The sequence below is a fragment of the Staurois parvus genome, unplaced genomic scaffold (genome assembly GCF_062004578.1).
Source record: "Staurois parvus isolate SC_StPar_1 unplaced genomic scaffold, SC_StPar_1.0 ptg001134l, whole genome shotgun sequence".
Lineage (NCBI taxonomy): Eukaryota > Metazoa > Chordata > Amphibia > Anura > Ranidae > Staurois > Staurois parvus.
The window spans coordinates 930,621-954,163 of NW_028318930.1; positions in this window are offsets into that span (position 1 = coordinate 930,621).

The window sequence follows — 23,543 nt, forward strand, 5'->3', positions numbered from 1 at the left end:
ATGTTCTGTCCCCCTTGCTAATGTCTCTGTGGGAGAGAGGAAAGTTTTAGCAGAAATAGAACATTATTCCATCAAGACTTGGTTCAAACTGCACCCAGTCACTGTGGAAGAGGGTGTCAGTGTTCCCCCAATTTCATGCTGCCAGCATTGTACCCAGGTATGAAGATAGAAGCTGAGTTAGCGTGTAATGTTATGGGTGCTCTACAGGTCTTTAACAGTGGTCCACCTGCTGGGGAACCCAGTCCTAGAAGTTTCTCCCATCCCCCCAGTTATGGTCTCAGGGTGTTGTATGTAAGGTGCTGAACCCAATAAAAACTGATTTGGCAGACAGTGGTAAGGCACTGAATCATGGATCCTTTTAAAAGATCCTACGTCACCCCCTGGGAGGCTGGACCCATTCCACTCGGTGGGCATACGGCTGTGATCTTGGGCACTCGGCTGCATATGCAAGTCCTCAATCTTACCTAATCTAACAGTGACAGGGCACAGCTGTATGCACCATCTTGGTGCTTGCAATTGCTTACAGCATATGTGGGAATGCCATTTTACCCTCTTCTGAACAGGTGCAGCTGCCATATTCAAAGAGAGGGTGCTTGTGTGTGGATGCCATTTTCAGAGTGTGCTGGATGGAAAAATGGGCGTTCGTCAAGATTGAGATATCCTGAAGATATGAGAGACTTCTGTGAGAGACTGAGAGACTTGATTTGCAGAAAATATAGATACCTGGGTGGGAAGGAGGAGAGATATGGGCTATAGAAAAAGAAGGGTGGTAGGGAGCTATAAGGAGGAATAGAGAGCAGAGAAGATAGAAGGGAGGGGGGGGGGGGGAGGAGGAATTTTTTTTTCTTTTCTCTCACTCTCCATTTTTTCCCTCCATCCCTGCCACTCTGTCAGGCCTCTGGAGCTTTTTTTTTATTGGTTTTTAGAGAATAGCAGGACAAGGAGGACTAGAGGCAGCTGGGGAAACGTAAATGGTACCACCCTAAAGTTGAATCAAAAGTGGGGTTAGGACCACAAATGATTCATAGGCAAAAAGGTTGCCTAAGGTAGGGGGAGGGTAAAGGGAGGGGGGAGAAGGGTATGGGGAGGTAAGAGGGGGTGGGGGGAAGGGGGAGAGGTGGAATGGGTGGGGGGGAGGCCTGAGATTATGTAGAATAATAAGGGGTAAATCAGTCAGGAAAAGCTTTAGAGAACGAAGGAGAATAAATGGAGAAGAGAGGGAGAGAAAGGAAAAGGGAAAAAAATGAGCGGAGGTGAGAAAAGAAAGGAAGAGATTCACTTTGTGACTTATAATGTTAAAGGTTTAAATAATCCGGATATTTAAAGAACTTCAGCACAGATTTTCTTCAGTTGTGTTCCTGCAAGAAACACATTTAATACAGGAAGGTAATATGAGGTTACAATCTATATATTATCCTGAGTGGTTTTATGCAGACTCCCCAATTAAACGTGCAAAGGGAGTGGCGATAGGATTTGCAAAAAACATAAGGTTTACGTTGGAAGATAGATTGGTAGATCCGGAAGGGAGATTCCTGTTCTTGAAAGGAAGACTGCAGGAAATGGAATGCACATTCGCAAACATAAGAAACCGGAGGTATATAAAAAATGAAAATATAGATGCCGCGCTCTATCAAGACCTATTACCTGTATATAGTATAAAAACTGTATTTGCATTAAATCTCTAATAGCTGCATAATCTCTTATGTGTAACCATACATGATTGTGATGCCAATCAATACTTAAACGTGTTGGTAATAATGAATAAATTAATTTGAAAAATATATAACAAAGTTGGTGATAAAAAAAAAAATTAAAGTCTGTGCAAAATTATTCAAATTTGTGTCCTTCGATGATTAAATAAATAATCCAATTAATAAATAAAATAAAAATTGAGAAATATGGAAAATAAATAAAAAGTAAAAATTCAATGAATTTTGTGCAAAAACAAACTTGGTGCAGAGTTCAGCAGGGATGAGATATCTGTGTGCTCTCCTTCCAATCAGCCTGAGGTGATGCAGGTGAAGGTTGCAGATAGAGGGCTACTGTGTAAGCCTGGATGGTCATATGGATCTCTCCCTCCTCAGATCTTTCCTTGATCCAGCCCTTTATGTATTCCTCATACGAATCATGTAAATAGAGAAAAGTGCATAGTGCTTTATCGTTGATAAAAATAAACACTTTAATATATGCTCAATATGCACTCACATTGATTAAAAACAATCTGCACTTTGTATAATAGCCGCTTAAAGCTGTGAAGACCAGCCTCTCGGGTGTGCTCGCATACACTACTAGTGTTCGCCGTGTAAAGATGCATGGTGATGTCACTGCCCCTCCCCAACACGTATCTCCACAGGTATTCGTGGCTTCGTCTGGGGGATGTAGTATGACAATCACAATACCCAACTCCTTATATAGTGTTACGGTGCCATTTTCTTGTAGTTCTAACTGGTTCCTCCATCTTTTTGGGGTCATAACTGTGTTTATCTCTCCTGAGAGCTATTCATGACAATATAACTCTGCATCACCTCAGGCTGATTGGAAGGAGAGCACACAGATATCTCATCCCTGCTGAACTCTGCACCAAGTTTGTTTTGTGTTTTTGCACAAAATTTATTGAATTTTTACCTTTTATTTATTTTCCATATTTCTCAATTTTTATTTATTTATTAATTGGATTATTTATTTCATCATCGAAGGACACAAATTTGAATAATTTTGCACAGACTTTAATTTTTTTTTTTTTTATCACTAACTTTGTTATATATTTTTCAAATTCATTTATTCGTTATTACCAACACATGTATATTGGGTATTGATTAGCATCACAATCGTGTATGGTTACACATAAGAGATTATGCAGCTATTAGAGATTTAATGCAAATACAGTTTTTATACTATATATAGGTCTTGATAGAGCGCAGCATCTATATTTTCTTCATTTGTATGCACTGATAACTCACATTTATGAGGGTGAGCAAGATCGCCTGCGATCTTATTGATAGAAGCCATTTACTATACACCTTATTGGCTCACAAGTAAAAAATTTTTTATATTCAGTTATATTTAAAAAATGTCCTGAGGAAATTAATGGATTTTTAAAAAGGGTAATTTGATTGTGGCAGATGATTTCAACTTTTGTATGGATCCACAGATGGATTTAGCCTCTCCGGTGCAGAGAGAGAGTAGTAGGTCTTTGAAAAAGTAAAAAAAAATGCTACTCCAATGCTAAATTGGGGATGTTTGGAGAATTAAGCATATGAAGGACAGAGACTATACGTTTTACTCTCCTGCACATGAGATGTATTCAAGATTGGATTGGATTACATAATGTTGGACCACAGACTTATTGAGTCTCTGGTTAAAGTAAATATTGAAGCCATGTCGATTTCTGATCATGCTCCCGTCACAATGCAATTACTATGGGGAAATGAGCAGAGGGGAGAAAAAATATGGAGGCTAAATGAGACACTTCTACAGGATCAGGAAACGGATCAGACGGTGACAAAGGAAATCAAGCAATTTATTGAGGAAAATGAATCTGAGGAAGTGAGGGTGGCCACGGTGTGGGAAGCTTATAAGGCCTATATTAGAGGAATCCTAATGGCGATAGGAGCAAAGAAGAAGAGGGAGAGAAAAGATAAACTAAACACGTTTTTGGGTGAACTCTGTGATCTAGCGCAGATACATAGAGTAACAAAAGAGATCATGCAGAAGATATTATATAAAAGAGAAGAATTAAATAATTTCCTGGAAGAAGACGAGGAGAGTGTAAAACAGAATGACAATTGAGAGATATAGATGGGGGGATAGACCAGGAAAGTATTTGAGGGCTCAGAGGAAGAAAAAATCCAGGAATTATATAGAGAAAATAAGAGATCATAAAGGAGAACTAGTGTATTCAACTTAAGATATAGTAAAAGTGTTTAAAGAATACTATAATAAGCTATATAATATTGAGCCCCATGGTACCATAGGAGAGGAATGAGTAAGAAAAACAGAAAGAAGACAGGCATATATAAAAAAAGGCGGGATTGCTGAAATTAAGTGAAGAACAATTAAAATCCCTTGAAATACCAATAATTCAGAAAGAAATACAGCTAGCATTAAAAAGTACTGCTGCCCGGAAAAGTCCAGGACCCGATGGATACACAGTGAGATACTATAAAAAATATGAATAAATATTACTACCTAAATTGAGGACATATATGAATGCATTGGTAGGAGAGATGGAAATGAGAAGGGAATCCCTACAAGCTCATGTGGTACTCATACATAAGGACGGCAAAGATGACACTGTTCAAGTTATAGACCGATTTCCTTATTAAATACAGATACTAAACTATATGCAAACGTTTTGGCAAATAGACTGAAAGATCTAATGCTGGAATGGATACATATAGATCAAGTAGGATTTGTCCAAGGGAGGGAGGGTAGAGACAATGGATTAAGATCATTGTTTCTTATACAAAAAAGCAGGAAAGAGAAAACCTCTGTGGTGGTTCTTTCGATCGAGGCCGAAAAGGCATTTGATAGAGTAAATTGGGGATTTATGTTAGATACTCTGGAGGTGCTGGAAATGGGACCTAGAATGAGAGAATGAATAAGGAAACTATATAGTCAACCTTCGGCAGCAATTATGGTCAATGGGGAGTTATCAGAATACATCGGGATGCAGAATGGAACTAGACAGGGATGCCCTCTGTCTCCAATGTTATATGTATTATCTCTGGAATCCTCTTGGCTACTATCAGGAATAATATAGATATAAAAGGAATTTGGGTAGGAAATGGAGCATAAGGTGGCAGCTCATTCAGACGACATGTTGTTTTATGTAGGAAACCCAAGGATAACATTGCCAAATTTAATTAAATCTTTAAAAGAATATGGCGAGGTGTCAAATTTTAAAATGAATCCAACTAAAACAAAGAATTTAAATATAAACCTTCTACAGACAGAAAAAAAAAAGTTACAGGAGGAATTCCCCTTTGGAGAGAAAGAGAATTAAAATATCTTGGTATAAAATTAACTGTATCTTTAAAGAATTTATATAGAATAAATTATATTCCATTATTAAACGAGATTAAGGATGAAATAAAGAAACTAGGATGGGGATTTCAGTCATGGGTGGGACGGATAAACCTGATAAAAATGATAATTGTTCCAAAAATCTTATACAAATTTCAAATGATACCAATTAAGTTACCAGAGGGGTATTTTAGAATAATTAAAATTTTTTTAACAAGATTTATATGGAGGAACAAGAATCCTAGAATAAGTTATGAAATTTTGAGTAGAGATAAAGAGAACGGTGGCTTGGGAGTACCAGACCTGAAAAGATAAAGATATTATAACTCAGTAATTTTGGCGAGAATTTATGATTGGACATTTAATGCACAGGAGAAAAGTTGGGTAAAAATAGAAAACACATTAAGTTACAGGAATTTGGGTAGAATTATTTGGTTACCTCCTCAATATCGTGGATTAACAGAAAACACAAGTTGGTTTACACGTAATGTTTTAAGAGTGTGGGATGCCTTACATAAACAAGTAGGATTCAATGTTAATGCCCCTAGGATCCACAGAGTTTTTCCCACCAGGTAAAGAAAGTATCACAGGGAAGTGGATAAAGAAGAAAGATGTTCAATTAAGAGATATAATGAAGGGAGAGAAAATATGCACACTTACTGAATTAGAAAGTAAGAGGGAAATAGGAGGTCCTGTGAGGAGCGAAGGGTACGGGTAGGGTGGTACTTGGGGATCAGGTTGGTGAGGTAGTCAGGCGCAGTGTTATGAACGGCTTTGTAGGTCAGGATTAGAAGTTTAAATTTGATGCGTTGGGCAATCGGGAGCCAGTGGAGGGAGAGGCAGAGGGGGGTGGCAGAGGTGGAGCGGGTGGTGAGGTGGATGAGTCTGGCCGCTGAGTTCAGGATGGTCTGGAGCGGGGAGAGCCTGCACTTGGGTAGGCCAATGAGAAGAGAGTTGCAGTAGTCAAGGCGTGAGAAGATGAGGGAGTGTACAAGAAGTTTGGTGGTGTCTGGGGTGAGGAAGGTACGTATCTTGGCAATATTGCGGAAATGAAGCCTGCATGTGTTTGCAAGTGATTTGACATGAGGGAGGAAGGAGAGGTTCGAGTCAAGAATAACGCCAAGGGCTTTGGCTTGCGGGGCGGGAGTGATAGTGGTGTTGGTGGTGGTGATGGATAGGCTGGGGGGGGGGTTGTGGGCAGAGGGAAAGATGAGGAGTTCGGTTTTGGAGAGGTTAAGCTTGAGGAAATGGAGTGACATCCAGTCTGAGCTGTTGTTTAGGAGGTGAGTGATGTGGGCGGAGATAATGGGGGTGAGGAGAGGGGTGGAGAGGTAGATTTGGGTGTCGTCAGCATAGAGGTGATAATTGAAGCCATGGGAGTGTATGAGTGTGCCCAGGGAGGAGGTGTAGATGGAGAAGAGAAGGGGTCCAAGGACAGAGCCTTGGGGGACCCCAACAGAGAGGGGGAGGGGGAGGTGGTACCATTGTAGGTGACGCTGAAGGAGCGTCGGGATAGGTAGGATGAGAACCAGGAGAGAGCGGTATCTCTGATGCCAAGGGAGAGTAGTTTATTAAGGAGGAGGGGGTGGTCGACTGTGTCGAAGGCCGCAGAGAGGTCCAGGAGAAGGAGGACGGAGTAGTCGCCCTTGGCTTTGGCGTTTAGTAGGTCGTGATTTTGAGGAGGGCAGTTTCAGTGGAGTGTAGGGGATGGAAGCCGGACTGTAATGGGTCAAGGAGGTTATTGTCAATAAGGTGGGCGCTTAGGCGATCGTAGACTATGCGCTCAAGGAGCTTGGAGGTGAGTGGCAGCAGGGAGATGGGTCTGAGGTTGTTGGGGTCCGCGGGGTCCAGGGAGGGCTTTTTGAGGATGGGGGTGATATGTGCGTGCTTTAGGGGGGAGGGGAATGCGCCAGTAGAGAGGGAGAGATTGAAGATGTGGGTGAGGGAGCGGATGAGGGAAGAGGGGGGTGACCGGAGGAGTTGAGAGGGGATAGGGTCCAGGGGGCAGGTAGTGAGGCGGGCTTCTGAGAGGACCTTGACGATTTCCTCAGTAGTGACAGGGCTGAGGGAGTGCAGTGCAGGGGGGGTTACAGTGGGAGGGGCCTTGGGAGCGGTGGAGGGCAGTGCGGTTGTGAGGGCAGAGGAGGGGGGGAGAAGAAGGGGTGACTGGGTGGGGAGGCTAGGTGGTGAGGTAGATTGCGAGTTGACAATGTCCTTACGGATAGTGTCAATCTTGTTACGGAAATGGGTGGCAATCTCGTGGGCGGTGAGTGAGGTACTGAGTGGAGGAGGGGGGGGAGAGAGCAGGGAGTTGAAGGTGGAGAAGAGTCGGCGAGGGCAGGAGGAGAGGGTCTTGATTAGGTTAACAAAGTAGGCCTGCTTGGCGGCGTGGAGGGAGGAGGTGTAAGTGAGGAAGGCAGATTTGTAGAGGGAGAATGCGTGAGGGGACCTGGTTTTGCGCCAGTCTCTCCAGTGCGCGACTGCGACGTTTGAGGCGTTTAGTGCTGTCATTCTGCCATGGTTGAAGCGGCCTGGGTTTGATGATGTGTGTGGTTAGGGGTGCCAGAGAGTCTAGGGCAGCTGACAGTGAGTCGTTGTACAAGGTGGTGGCTATGTCAGGACATGACAGTGGGAGGATGCTGTCGTGTAGGCGGTCGGCGGCTGAGTGGAGGGGGGCCGGGTTCAGGTTGCGGAGATTGCGGCTGGTGATGGTTTGGCGTTTTTGGGGGGGGGAGTTGGGGGAAGGGGAGATGGAGAACGTGATGAGGTGGTGGTCAGAGAGAGGGAAGGGGGTGTTAGAGAACTGGTTGAGGGTACAGAGGTGGGAGAAGACTAGGTCCAGGGTGTTCCCTCCGATGTGGGTGGAGGATTGCGTGTGCTGTGTGAGCGCGAAGGAGGAGGTTAGGTGGAGGAATTGGGAAGTGGCCGGGTTGTTGTCGTTGATTGGGATGTTGAAGTCCCCGAGGATGATGGTCGGTAGCTCAGAGGAGAGGAAGAAGGGGAGCCAGGCGGCGAAGTTGTCCAGGAAGTGGGGTATGGACCCAGGAGGTCTGTAGATCACTGCGATCCTTAGGGGGGTGGGTGAGAAGAGTCGGATGCAGTGCGCCTCAAAGGAGGGGAAGGATAGAGAGGGTGGGTTAGGGAGGACCTGGAAGGTGCTCAGCGGTGAAAGGAGCAGGCCGACATCACCGCCTCTGCGATCGCTCAGTCTTGGCGAATGGGTCCAGATGAGACCTCCATGGGTGAGTGCCGCAGGGGAAGTGGAGTCGGTGGCCTGTACCCAGGTTTCGGTGACTGTTAGGAGGTTTAGGGAGCGGGAGATGAAGAGGTCGTGGATGGCGGTAAGTTTGTTGCAAACCGAACGAGCATTCAGGAGTGCAACCGAGAGAGGGGGGATAGGTATGGGGAGGAGGGGTACATGTATGAGGTTGAGGGGGTTGCGTCGGCTGGCTCTGGGGGGGGTGAGGTGGTGAGGGGCCAGGGTTCGGGGAGATGTCCCCAGCTGATATGAGAAGGAGGAGGGTGAGGAAGGTGGCATGGGAACGGGAGGTGTAGGAGTGTGTGGGTCTGGAAGTGGTGGCAAGTGGGTCAGCGGGGAAGTGGAGTAGCAGGAGGAGGTGGTGGGTGCCGTAATGGGGAGAGGGGAGAAGCGAGGGGGCGATATAGAGCTGCTTAGTGGGGGTGGGCGGGTAGAGGGAGGCGGTTTTAAGGATGGAGGAGAGGAGGACGAGGAGGAGGAGCGCGGGCGGCATGTTGGGGTGAGCGGGGTGCTGGAAAGGTCAGGGGGGTGAAGGGGTGCTGGTCAGGGATGGCAAAGCGAAGTGTCCGAAACGCCGTGGGAGGTGAGGGGGTGCAAGTCCGGGATGGTGAAGCAGAGCGTCTGAAGCGCTGTGGAGGAGACTATTGAGTTCTTCTGGGAGGGGAGAGTGGAGGGCAGCAAGGATAGCAGCTGCTTGGTAGTAGTCTGCGGGTGAAGTAGGTTGGTGTCCATGGGTGCGGCGGCACGTCATCAGTGGGTGCAGTGGTTCGTTGAGCGGAGGGGTCGTAGGGCGCGTTGTCTGGGGTTACTAGATGAATTGGAATGTTTTGATATATGGATATACAAAATTGAGAATATGTATATGTCTGTTTTATTAGCTTTTGTATACATGAAATGGTAATCAAAAAATTTATAAAATATTAAATGAAATAAAAAAATAAAGCGAAAACCAAAAGTGACTGAACATGGTGTTGGAAACGGAAACCGTGAAACCAAAAAAAGTCCAAATGGGACTAAAAATAATGTGAAAAGACAAATAAATAGTAGATGACAAATCCCTTAATTTGGGACCAAATAACTCACAAAATAATAATCCCAGTGGCTTAAATTGCCAAAACTGAAAACAAAGTGACAATAAGTGAATCCCTATTGAGGGATCAAAACTCCACAATAGTGACAAGTGCTGTGTTATAACATAAAAAACTCCCAAATATATATGAACCTATCAAAATAATGTTATGAAAAACATCAACACCACTCAATTATGAATAATATTATGCAGTAAGTCCAAAAAATAAAAAATGCTAAAAATAAAAAATATATATACATATATATAAAAAGTTCAAAGGTGCATAAACACCAAGTGATCCAACGATTTTTGAAACGTGCAGGTGATAAAGTGGATGTGCATAACAACCAACGGGAAATAATCCGTAAGCGGCTGAATTACCCCTCACCTCCTTGTAGCGACCCAAACGGGCCAAAACGCTTGTAGGATCACAAAAAAGGATCCTCCACGGTTAGGTTCCCCTCTGCGGATGATATCTGTCCAAAGCAGCGATATCCCCTTCACTGGTATTCATTTAAAGCAGCCAGGTCACCTCCAGAGATGTTTAAATGTGATATAGCCAACTCACATTAAGATCAAGGTAGAGACATAAAAGAGATCTTCCATGGTGTAAATCCATTTATTATACTTTAAAAGACATGTATAGCCAGTTTCCCACTCACTTTTCATTAAGATAAACCAAGCTGAAAAACCACATGCTATGGGTGTATTTGCATGGGTTTTTAGGTGTAGCAAGATGGAGTCCATGCCGGAAATACGTTACCACGTTCCTACGCGTTACGTCCCGTTATCACGTGACTTCCTCGGGGTAATGTCATTGGTGACTTCCTGTCCTCAGCAAAGGCGCTATTTTGTCTTTTTTTTTTTTTTTTTTTAAATATTTGTTCGTTTTTCATATTATTACAAAAAAAATTCCATAAGAAGAGATAACAATACATATAAATATTCCATACATTTCTACCTTACCCCTTCTAATAATTCTTTTCTTTCCCTCCCCTCCTCCAGATGTATCTTATTAACATTTTTTTCATTATCTTAAAAAAAGCCTCTGGGAGTTTGATTGGAACCATTTGGAATCTATACAGTACTTTAGGTATGATTACCATTTTAACTAGGTTTATACGTCCTATCCATGCTGGGTTTCCTCCTTCTAATATTTTTAATTCTTCCTTGATCTCATTTATCAAAGAAATATAGTTTAATCTATACAGTTGTTTATATGAGATAGGAATAAAACTTGCTAGGTATTTTAAATCTTTTTCTCTCCATGTGAAGGGGAATTCTTTTTGTAACTTTTCCTTTTCGCTCTTTGGTATGTTGATGTTCAGGATCTCTGTTTTTGTTGGATTAATTTTTAAATTAATCCAACAAATATTCCTTCAAGATCTTCATTATATTTGGTAATGTTATTCGGGGGTTATCTACATAGAACAATAGGTCGTCCGCAAAGGCCGCTACTTTATGTTCTGTATTTTCTATCTGGATTCCCTTTACCGCTCCACTATTCCTTATCATAGACAACAGGGGTTCCAATGACAGAACAAACAGCAAGGGGGACAGTGGGCAGCCCTGTCTTGTTCCATTGGACATTCCAATGGATTCCGACCTCTCCCCATTTACCGTGATAATTGCGGTGGGCTCCCTATATAATTTACCTATCCACTCACGCATTCTCTCGCCAATCCCCAACACTTCTAAGTTGACCATCATAAAGCCCCAGTCCACTCTATCGAACGCCTTCTCGGCATCAATCGACAATAGTACTGCCGGGGCTTTCCCTTTTCTACTTTTCTGAATAAGCATCAGAGTTCTCAACCCGTTGTCCCTACCCTCTCTCCCTGGGACAAAGCCCACCTGATCTCCATGAATCCATTGGGGCATTAGATCTTTCAGCCTATTTGCTAGAACCTTTGCGTACAGCTTAGTATCGGTGTTCAATAATGAAATTGGTCTATAGCTAGAACACTGGGAAGGGTCTTTTCCCTCCTTTTGAATGAGTACAACATGGGCCTGAAGAGATTCTCTTCTCCCCTCCATCCCTCCTCCCAGGTCATTCATATACTTCTTCAGCTTAGGTAACAATATTTCACTATATTTTTTATAGTACTTAACTGTATACCCATCCGGTCCTGGACTTTTTCCACCCCCTGTACTTCTTAATGCTACTTTTATTTCATCCTGGGAAATTTCCGCATCCAAGGCTTTCAATTGTATTTCACTTAACTTTGGTAATCCTGCATTTTTTAAATACATCATCCTTTTTTCGTTAATATCCTTTACATTTTCTTTTGAAGAGCCATGGGGGCTAATATTATACAGTTTTCTATAGTATTCCGTGAACACTTTAATAATCTCTTTAGTTGAATAAACCAACTCTCCCTTAGGGTTTTTTATCTTTTCTATATAATTTCTATTTTTCTTTTTGTTCAGAGCTCTCATTAAGTATTTTCCTGGTCTATCTCCCCATCTATATCTTTCATTTAGTACTTTGTTATATACTCTTCTCCTCTCTTCATCCATCAATCTCTCTAGCTCATCTTTTTTATCCATTAACTTCTGTCTTATTTCTCTTGTTATTTTCTTCTTTTGTATCTGCTCTAAATCCAGAATTTCTTTTAGGAGCCTACTGACCCTCTCTCTTCTTTCTCTTTTTTTCCTTGGTCCCATCGCTATCAGGATACCTCTTATATATACCTTGTGGCTTTCCCATACTGTAGCTGTCGATACTTCCTCTGTCTCATTCTCCTTAAAATATAACTCGATCTCTTCCCCAATCTTCTGAGCTATGTCCTCATCCAAAAGAAGGGCCTCATTTAACCTCCATCCTAAGCCTCCCGTCTACAGTCTTCCCCATCCTATTTTCATTGTGACAGGGGCATGATCCAAGAATGTACTCATCTCTATTTCTATTTTCACCAATAAGTCTATGAGTTGATGATCTATTAAAATATAATCCAACCTCGAGTATATCTCATGTGCATTAGAGAAGAAGGTATAGTCTCTGTCTCTCATGTACATTATTCTCCAAGTGCCCACCAGTTGATACTCGTGGATCGCTTTCTTCAAAGCTCTCAGAGACCCACCCCCTCTCTCCGCACAGGGGAGGTTGAATCCTTTTGGGGGTCCATACAGAGAATTAAGTCTCCTGCTACTATCAAACGCCCTTTTTTAAAGTCCATCAATTTTTTCAACAGACCCTTCAAGCAGATCTCCGGCTTTTTGTTGGGGCAATATATATTGGCTAACGTACACTCGATTCCCTGTAATTTACCTTTCAAAAACAGGAATCTCCCCTCCGGATCAGTTCTTCTATCCTCCAGCTCAAATCTCATGTTCTTTGCCAACCCTATTGCCACCCCTTTTGCTCTTTTAATTGGGGAGTCCGCGTAATACCATGTTGGATAATATCTGGATTTTAATTTCACATTTGACTATCTCAAAATGAGTTTCCTGCAAAAACACCACCGACGTTGCCCTGTGATGTAACTCTTTAAACAACTTAAATCTTTTCCCAGGACAGTTCAACCCATTCACATTATATGTTATAACCTGTATTTCTTCCATCCTTCTTAAGTCTGTCTATCTCTCTTCTAATATGCCTCTTCCTATTAGGCCCTACTATTGTGCAGTATTTTAACCCACCTCCCCTCCCCCCTCAGCCTCCTACCCAACTCCCATCTCCCACCCCCCATCCCACCCCCCCTCTCTTCTTTTTTCCCCTACCCGTTTTTAGGCTGCTTCTCTGCCTACAAATCATTTGTGGATCTGTTTCCACCTTTGATTTAGAACTTAGGGCATAAGCTCCGCCCATGCACGGCTCGCCTCTCCTCCGACCCCCCTAGATCCCCTCTCTCTATCATCTAGGCTCAAGAAGAATCTTTACTTCCCTCCCTTCACCCAAGCGTTTTGAAGGACCTCAACATCTGGAGGGGAGAGACCAGGGGCGAGAAATGGAAGTGGGAGAGAGGAAAAAAAAAAAAAAACATAATTTCTACTTAATTCTCCCTCCTTTCCCTCCCCAACCCCAACATCTCCCTCCCCCTCCCCCCGACCTGCTGCCAGTCCTCTTTTCTTGTATCATCTGTATCTCCTTTATCTTCTTCTTCTTCCCACCCCGCTATCTCCATTCTTTGCAAATCCAGTCTCTCGCAAAAATCCCTTAATTCCTCCGGAAATCTCAAATAAGCTGTGACCCCACCTTTCCAGCCAATTAGAGACGCTGAGGTACCCCATCTATACTGCACATTCTGTTTCCTCATTTGCTCCAACAGGGGTCTCAGGGATCTCCTTCTCCATAGGGTCTCTGCTGTTAAGTCCGCATAAATTTGGATAGTCAAATCTCCATACTTAATTAATGATCTTCCCTTGGTCTTCTTCCAAATTTCATCTTTGACCCCAAATTTTTGGAACTGGACAATTATGTCTCTCGGTCTTTCCTTCTCAGTAGCCTGTTTGAGCTTTCATATTCTGAACACTCCATCTAACTTGATCCCCTCTGTTTCAGGTCTGTCTCTTATGGAGTTCAAGATTTTTTTCACTTGTTCATATAGTGTTTCGCCTTTTGCAGTCTCTGGAATTCCTCGTACTCTAAGGTTACACCTTCTTTCTTTACCTTCTTGGGCTTCCATCCTATAGGTCAATTTTTTCTGGGTGTTTTCCAATTGGTTTATTTTTTTCCTTAGGTTATCTATGTTTTGGGCCTGGATTTTAACTTTCTCCTCTGTTTCCTCCATTCTTGATAGCAGGTGCCCTAGATCATTTCGAATGGCTGTCATTTCATGTTTTATAATTCTTTCCAAATTTTGAAACATTTCTATCATCTCCTTCTTGTTTGGTACTTGTAATTCCCCATCTGATTCTCTTTTTCCCGAACCATCCTCTATTTGTTGGCTGCAGCTGCTATTCATGCCCAATGATAATCTAGGACTATTACCTGAATTAATGTCCATTTCCCCTTTTGTGCTTGTGCCTTGGGCCCTTTCTGGCGTAATATTTCCATATTATGTAAATTTCTTTATTGTTCCTGTTTGAGACCCTTTGGGCCCTGCTGCCTTGGGACCTTTATTCTTCATATTCTCTGTAAATTCTTTTTATTAATATTTTCTTTCTATATTCTCAAGATGGGAATATACCTCTCCTTTATAATTTCTGGACCAGACCGACTTGCGATTTTTTATATGTTTTATTTTCCTAGGACACCTGGGCCTCCTCTCTTCTTCTCTTCTAACCCCTGGGAATCCTCCCCTCCCTTCTTTCACCCCCTGGTCTCCTGTATCACTCAGGGGTCCACAACACAGTAAGCCCCCAGTAGCTCTCACTCACCCTTCCCTTCTCAGGATGGTGGCTCCATGCTTGTACAGAGGGCCTTCACTGCTGCTCAGTCCTGAGGGGGGGATTCCTCTGGGTTTCCGCTGCTGTATTATTTTTCTTTCCTTTTTCTTTCTCTGTTCTTTTCTTCCTCCTTTCCTCCTTAGATTCATCCCAGGGGGGCAGGATGGGTTTCCTGATATTCCTGGGTCCACCAGGCCCAGGCTCGGACAGCCAGCCAGGGGGGGTATAAACTGAAGTGAGTGTCTCTCTGTCACATTGAGGAGGCAGCCGGCTTCCACTTTCCGCCGACTCTCCTACCCCCTGTCAGCCTTCGGCCGGCCGGCGTCCCTGCTTCCCAGTGATACACCGCGGCTGGTCACGTGCCCCGGCCGCGCCTCCTCGTCTCCCGGCACCCAGGCTCAGCATCCCAGCCTCTCTCTACTGCTCTCCGGCTCCCCGACTCCTCCAACCGTGGACCACTGCTCATCAGGGAAAGCCCGCCAGGCCGAGGTATGTCACCGCCATCTAGAGCTCTACACCGCTGGGGGGAATTAAGGCCGAATCTAGGGGGGGGTCGGTCAGAGAAGACTCATGCGAGAGCTCCTAGCACGAGCTCTCCGCCGCCGCCATAGTCAGGCTCCGCCTTCAGGCGCTATTTTGTCTTAGTCCGCTCATATCGTATGACAAATAACTGAAATAAAATCGATGAAGGAGGATGGAAATAATATTAATAAGAAGCCGTACAAAAAAATATGGGAGATGGGCGATCAATCACCCCACCTTGTTGGATGTCAGCAACACTGTTGGACTTTCCCTTAGTATTGTTGGTCCTCCAGAAGCTGTACTTTGAACCAATCCCTTTGGTGGACCTCATCCATAAGGTGGCTTTTCTAGTGGCTTTTACCTCTGCCAGACCTGTCTGTCTTGTCCTTTAGGGAATTCTTTTTGGTGTTGTATAAGGACAAAATGGTTTTGCATCCAAATATTTCCTTTCTACCTAAGGCGGTGTCTGGCTTCCACTTAATGAAGATATTGTTTTGCTTGCTCCTAAAGGCCCAAAGAAGGCAGCCCTCCATTGTCTGGATGTGGGGTGGGCTGTAAGGGATTACATTACATCCATGGCCATCTGAAAATAAGACTTGCTTTTTGTTTTGTCCCAACAGTTGCTAAGTGGGTGAGCCAGATCATTTATTATGCCAATTTTATGAAGGGTAGCAAGCCTCCATTCCCAATTAAGGCCCATTCTGCTACATCTGTTGGCAGATCGTGGACGTTTCAGCATCAGACTTCTGTTACCTGGCCTTCTGTGCATACATTTACTGAGTTTTTGCCATGTTGATATTCAAGCTTTGGCTAATGCCAGTTGCAGCTGCAAAGTTTTGCCGGATGTTGTTTGAACTCAGTTTAACTTTTGTTTAGGCTTTCTTTTCCCTTCTTTGAGACACGCTCTCCATTATCATTGACAGCCTGTGTCCTGTACTGTATGTGAAGGAAATTAATCAAATTCATGATTCGGCACTTATATTGATGGCAAGCTTGCAAAATATTTGGTTTTTATGATTAATCATAATTAATATTACAATGTTTGAATGTTCGCCTTCAGCCGATAATATTATTTAATTCTTCAGTAAAATAGCTGAGACCGAAAGATATGAGTTAGTTAAGCTGAGACCAGCTAAACCAGCTGAAGGCTATATTAAGGCATAGCTGGTTAGAGGTCTCTAGTAAATGTCAAGGGTATTAGGAGTGACTCATTATAGACTTACTATTACTTAATGTATTTATAACAGTATCTGTGTGTATTTAGTATAATTTATAATATTGATACATATATAGATTTGTGATTATACATTGATATGTTGTAAAGATACGTACGTAAGTTATATTATCATTTAAACATGAATAGCTGAGGTTACATCATCAGCTTACAGTATTATGTACATTAGCATATGTACCTGTCCATCAAAAACATCATATATATAGCGTCCCCTGCCTTCTATGAAATTGCTTTGCTAGCAGTACTGATTTCCATACAAGGTATTAAGATCACAAGGTATGACGCTTATTCGCTTCATAAAAGGTCCATAAGGGACAGTGGACTCACACACATGCGTACACTGACACTTGGACACACACACACATGGCTGTTCAAACAGACATATATAAGGACTTTCTAAAAAGCTGGAACAGGTGTTACAAGACAAGATACAGTCAATAAGGTCACTTCCGTCTTCTTACTCGGACTCAGAAGACAAGATCACATGAAGAACAGAAAAGCACATGGCCAGGACAGCCATGACAATAATGGTGACTTTTCTTTAAACTTCTGCTCGATATTTCTACAGAAGTTTTATCTACATGGAACTGTTCATGATACGCTTTACATTGTTATTTTAGGCCATTGTGTGATAGAATAAAATCACACTTTATTTTTTATTTCAACGGCTTTTTCATTCATAATCGCCTCAAGACACTAAGGAAGTATTATATGTGTCTAAAATCCAACAGTATGATAAAAATTTAAATTTGGATTCTTTATATTCTTGGAGAACAGTACAGGACACAGAACCCTCCCCTCTATGTTTTTGGTTCCTCATTGCTTGCTGCAAAACTTAAGCTCACATGGTGTTAGGGGTTATATGAAGGAGTATTAAAACATTGAGTGTCAATGTCCAGTCACCTGAAGATGCAACATATAACCAGTCAGTTATGATTGACAGCCTGTGCCCCATATTTTATTCCAAGAAAAGGATTTTACAGGCATGTAAACATCCAATATTAGCCTTGCAATTGTCCCATGACCAGGCTTCTCTGTATATAAGCAGATTTACTTTACTGGGGTTACTAAATTAAACTGAAATCTAATGTGATATCAGTTATTGCACTTTGTACTTAATTGATCCTTGCACTGCTTTACTGAGTAAGCTTGGAAATATAAATAACAACTAGTCTTCTGTGTGCTTGATGCTCTCTTCTAATTACTTTGTAGTTATACCCCTGACAGACATAGGTTTTCTTCTTTGCATTTAAATTCAATAAATGTTTCTTTGTTATTTAGAAAATCAATATACCCATGCTAAACCAAAGATAGCCTCAAAGCAGAGTATTTTCCTCTGTTGAAAGTTTAACACCTTCCCGCCCGGCCTATAGCAGATTGATGGCCGGGCGGGCCCGCTCCTCCTGAGTGGACGTCATACGATGTCCTGTCAGAAGGTGCCACTCACAGGGCCGTGCAGCGGCACAATCTGTCACAGCCGATGATAGATTACTACACTGGCCCGCTGCCAGTGTCATGTGACCACTGTGACCATTCACAGCGGAACACATGACAATCATATAAAATGGATGGCTTTCTTTCATGCAATCCATTGTATACAATTGTGTTGTTAGTTGTGATTAGTCAAATCAGTCATGTGGTACAGACCATCTGTACCATGTGATGAGCTGTGGCTAAATCACAACAAAAGAGTCAGCTTCATTCAGTAAAAATGGTTTCTAATATCAATAAAATACATTGGCATAAGCAATCATAATGTGTAAAAAAAAGAAAAAAAAAATTGTGCATTTTTACATTATAAAAAAGAAAGAAAAAAAAGTCCAAATAAGTCACATATAAAAGTCTTGTGTTTAAAAAAAAAACTTAGTACAAAAACTATGATTACCAACGTGTTCAAAGCATCTGGAGTGGTTCAAATATTCACCCACAATCACCCAATCAGGTGATTTCCCAAGTGGGTAATAGCTTTTGGAATCAGACACACACTTTGGAGGTGAGATAAGATCACCACAGTTGTATAACACTGAACGAATCTCCAAAATCTTCAATATTTTTCTGAACAATCCCTCACGAGTATATATAAATAGAAAGGCTACAGTGAGCGCTCCAAAATGTCAGCAGCTGAACATTCAAGGAAAACACATAAGAAGTCCCAAGATAAATGTACAAATATAAAATGCAGCGCTGTGTGGTGTTGCCCTAATATAGGCAACAATAATAATATAGAAATAAAACCAAACATGAAATTATGGAATTTAAATCATAAATGAATGAGATGCAGTCCTGTAATAGTGCTCGCTGTTCTCCAGTGCAAATGATAGAAATGCGCACTAACCAGAAGCGTATTGGTAATACGCATGTGTATAAAGTATCCTGAAGAATCCCCTCTCTTTCTGGTCAGAAAATGGATAGGAGCTGGAAAATGTGGAGATGAAGCGCCCTCGTGTGGTGAAGATGAAGTCCCACAGGCCAGAGATTTCCTTGCAGAGATATGTGGAGTAGCTAATTCCCCTTCTCTGGAGCTGGTACAAGGGTCACTCTGAGGCTGCAAAAGCTGAAAGGCTCCTCACAGGAGACACAGGGAAGAACTCGTAGTGTAGTATGTAAATGTGCTTTATTATTAAAAAAAAAAGCGTTTAGTGAGAATCACAGTGGTGCCAGATACAAATGAGTGACTGACCCTTCCAAAATCAAATATCCAAGGTGCAGCCCAGGACGTCGTTGACATCCCGCCGCCGGCGCCACGTGGAGGCCTGGCGGCCATATTTGATTTTGGAAGGGTCAGTCACTCATTTGTATCTGGCACCACTGTGATTCTCACTAAACGCTTTTTTTTTTTTTTTAATAATAAAGCACATTTACATACTACACTATGAGTTCTTCCCTGTGTCTCCTGTGAGGAGCCTTTCAGCTTTTGCAGCCTCAGAGTGACCCTTGTACCAGCTCCAGAGAAGGGGAATTACCTACTCCACACATCTCTGCAAGGATATCTCTGGCATGTCGGACTTCATCTTCACCACACGAGGGCACTTCATCTCCACATTTTCCAGCTCCTATCCATTTTCTGACCAGAAAGAGAGGGGATTCTTCAGGATACTTTATACACATGCGTATTACCAATACGCTTCTGGTTAGTGCGCATTTCTATCATTTGCACTGGAGAACAGCGAGCACTATTACAGGACTGCATCTCATTCATTTATGATTTAAATTCCATAATTTCATGTTTGGTTTTATTTCTATATTATTATTGTTGCCTATATTAGGGCAACACCACACAGCGCTGCATTTTATATTTGTACAATCCCTCACAAGTGGATGAAAAAGAGAGAAAAGAAAAAATCGTGTAATACTGCATAAACTAAAAAATAAAACTAATGTTCATCATTACACTCGTGTGTAAAAATTAATTGCAAGCTCAGATGGACATGAAATCCTCTCAAACGACCCCCAGCAATCCTTCCCTGGTGATCCGCAAACTCTCGCTCATGGATGGATGGTGGATGCAAAGAAAAAAAAGGGGGGGAGCCAAATAGCATAGTACTGTATAAAGCCTTTAATATAAAACATTTTTTTCCATATTGCACTAACACTTTAAAAGAGTAAAATAAGCCTTTTTTTTACTCTTTTAAAGTGTGAGTGCAATATGGGAAAAATGTTTTTATATTAAAAGCTTTATACAGTATTTTTATATTAAAGATCATATTACAACCAAAACTTAAATGTATTTTATGTGATAGACCAACACAAAGTGACACATAATTGTGAAGTGGAAGGAAAATTGATAAATGGTTTACAAAATATTTTACAAATAAATATCTGAAAAATGTGTCGTGCATTTGTATTCAGCCCCCTTTACTCTGATACCCCTAACTAAAATCTAGTGGAACTGATTGTCTTCAGAAGTCACCTAATTAGTAAATAGAGGCTACCTGTGTGTAATTTAATCTTTGTATAAATACATCTGTTCTGTGAAGCTCTCAGAGGCTTGTTAGAGAACATTAGTGAACAAACAGCATCATGAAGGCCAAGAAACACACCAGACAGGTCTGGGATAAAGTTGTGGAGAAATTTAAAGCAGGGTTAGGTTATAAAAAAAAATATCCCAAGCTTTGAACATCTCACGGTGCACTGTTCAATCTATCATCCCAAAATGGAAAGAGTATGGCATAACTGCAAACCTACCAAGACATGGCCGTCCACCTAAACGGACAGGCCGGCAAGGAGAGCATTAATCAGAGAAGCAGCCAAGAGGCCAATGGTAACTCTGGAGGAGCTGCAGAGTTCTACAGCTCAGGAGGGAGAATCTGTCCACAGGACAACTATTAGTTGTGTACTCTATAAATCTGGCCTTTATGGAAGACTGGCAAGAAAAAAGCCATTGAAAGAAAGCCATAAGAAGTCCTGTTTGCAGTTTGTGAGAAGCCATGTGGTGAACACAGCAAACGTGGAAGAAGGTACTCAACTTCTTTGGTCAACCATGGCGAGGCCTGTTCTGAGTGGAACCTGACCTGTTAAACCTCTGCATGGTCTTGAGCACCGTGCTATGCAGAGCCATACAAAGCAGTGTGCAGAAGCTGACAGGGGAGAGATCTGTGTTGTTTATACACAGGTCTCTCCTCCATTGGAGATACTCTGCGATCACCGGGTGCCGGCGAGTAATCACCGTCCGGGACCCGGTGATTGACAGCCGATGCAGCGAATGGCGGTGCGTGCAGGGGGCGCACATGCCCCCTACCAGGAGCTGCAAAATCACGTATACAGTTGTCTTCAAAATAATAGCAGTGTGTTGAAAAAAGTGAATAAAGCTCAAAATCCTTCTAATAGCTTTTGTTTCCATACACACAAATGCATTGGGGACACTACAAATTCTATTCCAAATCAAAACATGAAGAAAAATATATCAAATTTGTGTTGTTCCTCTAAAAAAAATTGAAGAAAAGTGAATATTAGACTGTTCAAAATAATTCTTCTTTACAAACTCAAACATTCACTATATAAACTTAAAAATGTTTGAAGATTTTGCTTTCCTTTGAATCACTTAATTAATATTTAGTTGTATAAGCACTGTTTCTGAGAACTGCTGTACATCTGTGTTGCATGGAGTCAACCAACTTCTGGCACCTGTGAACAGGTATTCCAGCCCAGGATGATTGGACTACATTCCACAGTTCTTCTCTATTTCTTGGTTTTGCCTCAGAAACTGCATTTTTGATGGCACCCCACAAGTTTTCTATTGGATTAAGATCCGGGATTGGGCTGGCCACTCCATAACGTCAATCTTGATGTTCTGGAACCAAGATGTTGCACGTTTACTGGTGTGTTTGGGGTCGTTGTCTTGTTGGAACACCCATTTCAAGGGGTCGTCTGACAAACTGCCTCCGGCCACTAGACCCAAAAAGAACAATCTTACTTTCATCAGTCCACAAAATGTTGCGCCATTTCTCTTTAGGCCAGTCAATGTGCTCTTTGGCAAATTGTAACCTTTTCAGCACGTCTTTTTTTCAACAGTGGGACTTTGCGGGGGCTTCTTGCAGATAGCTTGGCTTCACATAGGCATCTTCTAATTGTAACAGTACTCACAGGTAACTTTAGACCTTCTTTGATCTTCCTGGAGCTGATTGTTGGCTGAGTCCTTGCCATTTTGGCCATTCTTCTATCCATTGAATGGTAGTTTTTAGCTTTCTTCCACGTCTTTCAGGTTTTGGTTGGCATTATAAAGCATTTGCGATCATTTTAGCTGAGCAGCCTATCATTTTCTGCACTTCTTTATATGTTTTCCCCTCTCCAATCAACGTTTTAATGAAGGTACGCTGTTCTTCTGAACAATGTCCGGTACGACCCATTTTCCTCAGAATTTCAGAGAGAAATGCACTGCAACCAGCATGTACAACATTTGCTGCCTTCCTTCCTTAAATAAGGGCAATAATTGCCACCTGTTTTTCAAAGAATGAATGACTTCACTAACAGAACTCCACACTGCTATTATTTTGAACATGCCCCATTCAATTAGTGATTCAATTACACAGAATCAGCAGCATGCATGTCATGACTGTTGGGTCTGTTGGATTTCTATTACTCTACTACACTTGCCAGTAAATTATTTGCCATGTAGTAATATCATTTCTACCAAAAACGAGGTTTGATCAGGTTAGTGATGCTATTATTTTGAACACAACTGTATACACGTGATTTTGCGCACCCGTGCCGCCCTGTAGCAGTATTCCTGCTATAGGGCAGCACGGACACGGTTAAATTTACAGTTACGTTATCAGAGACTGAAAACTAAAATGAAAATCAGAATTTAGAGAACATTTGTAATGAAAAAAATACATCAATTAAAAATAAAATAAATGTAAATCTGCTGGATAAACATTTCTTAGTACTAAAATCTAGTAAAGGATAAGTACACCTTTGGAACCTGTTACATGTTCCACCTGTATTCCACCCAAACATGTTACATGTTCGAGCTCCTACCCCCGCACTATCTGATCTCCCCCTCCCTCCACCATGACAGCGGGCAGGGGTTTACTTTTTAAAAATAGTGTGGCTGTGCGAGTCTCTACCCACACAGCCACATCATTCACAGATTACTGTGAATTAATAAATTACAAGTACCGTATGTCATCGTGAACTGCTGATCAGCAAGCATGTACAGTAGTTCATTCACATTGCTTAAAGCTCTAAAAATGACAGCCCATACAGAGGTACAGACAACAGCATTGTAGGCAGTGTGTGCAGGAGCCTGACATTGCACCCACAATCTGCTGATCGCAGGTGCAATACTTTTCAGGCTCGCGTTTTAAAAATAATAAATGCACATTTTTTTAATCTGCAAAAATATGTGCATTTATTATTTTTTATGTCAAAGGTGAATTTAGGCTTTAAGGACACAAACACTGTAAATGCACTGTGAATCTTACATATTCTGCCATTCTACTGCTCTATGCTCAGCAAAGTATTCCATGTAATCCAAGTAATTTGGCATACGTGTTGATTAGGGAGGTGTGTTGGGCATGGTTTCTATTTAGCAAGCCATTTGTGTTATTTCACCGTTCAAGCGTATTATTTCCTGTATGTATTAGCTAGTTGTACAGTGCAAA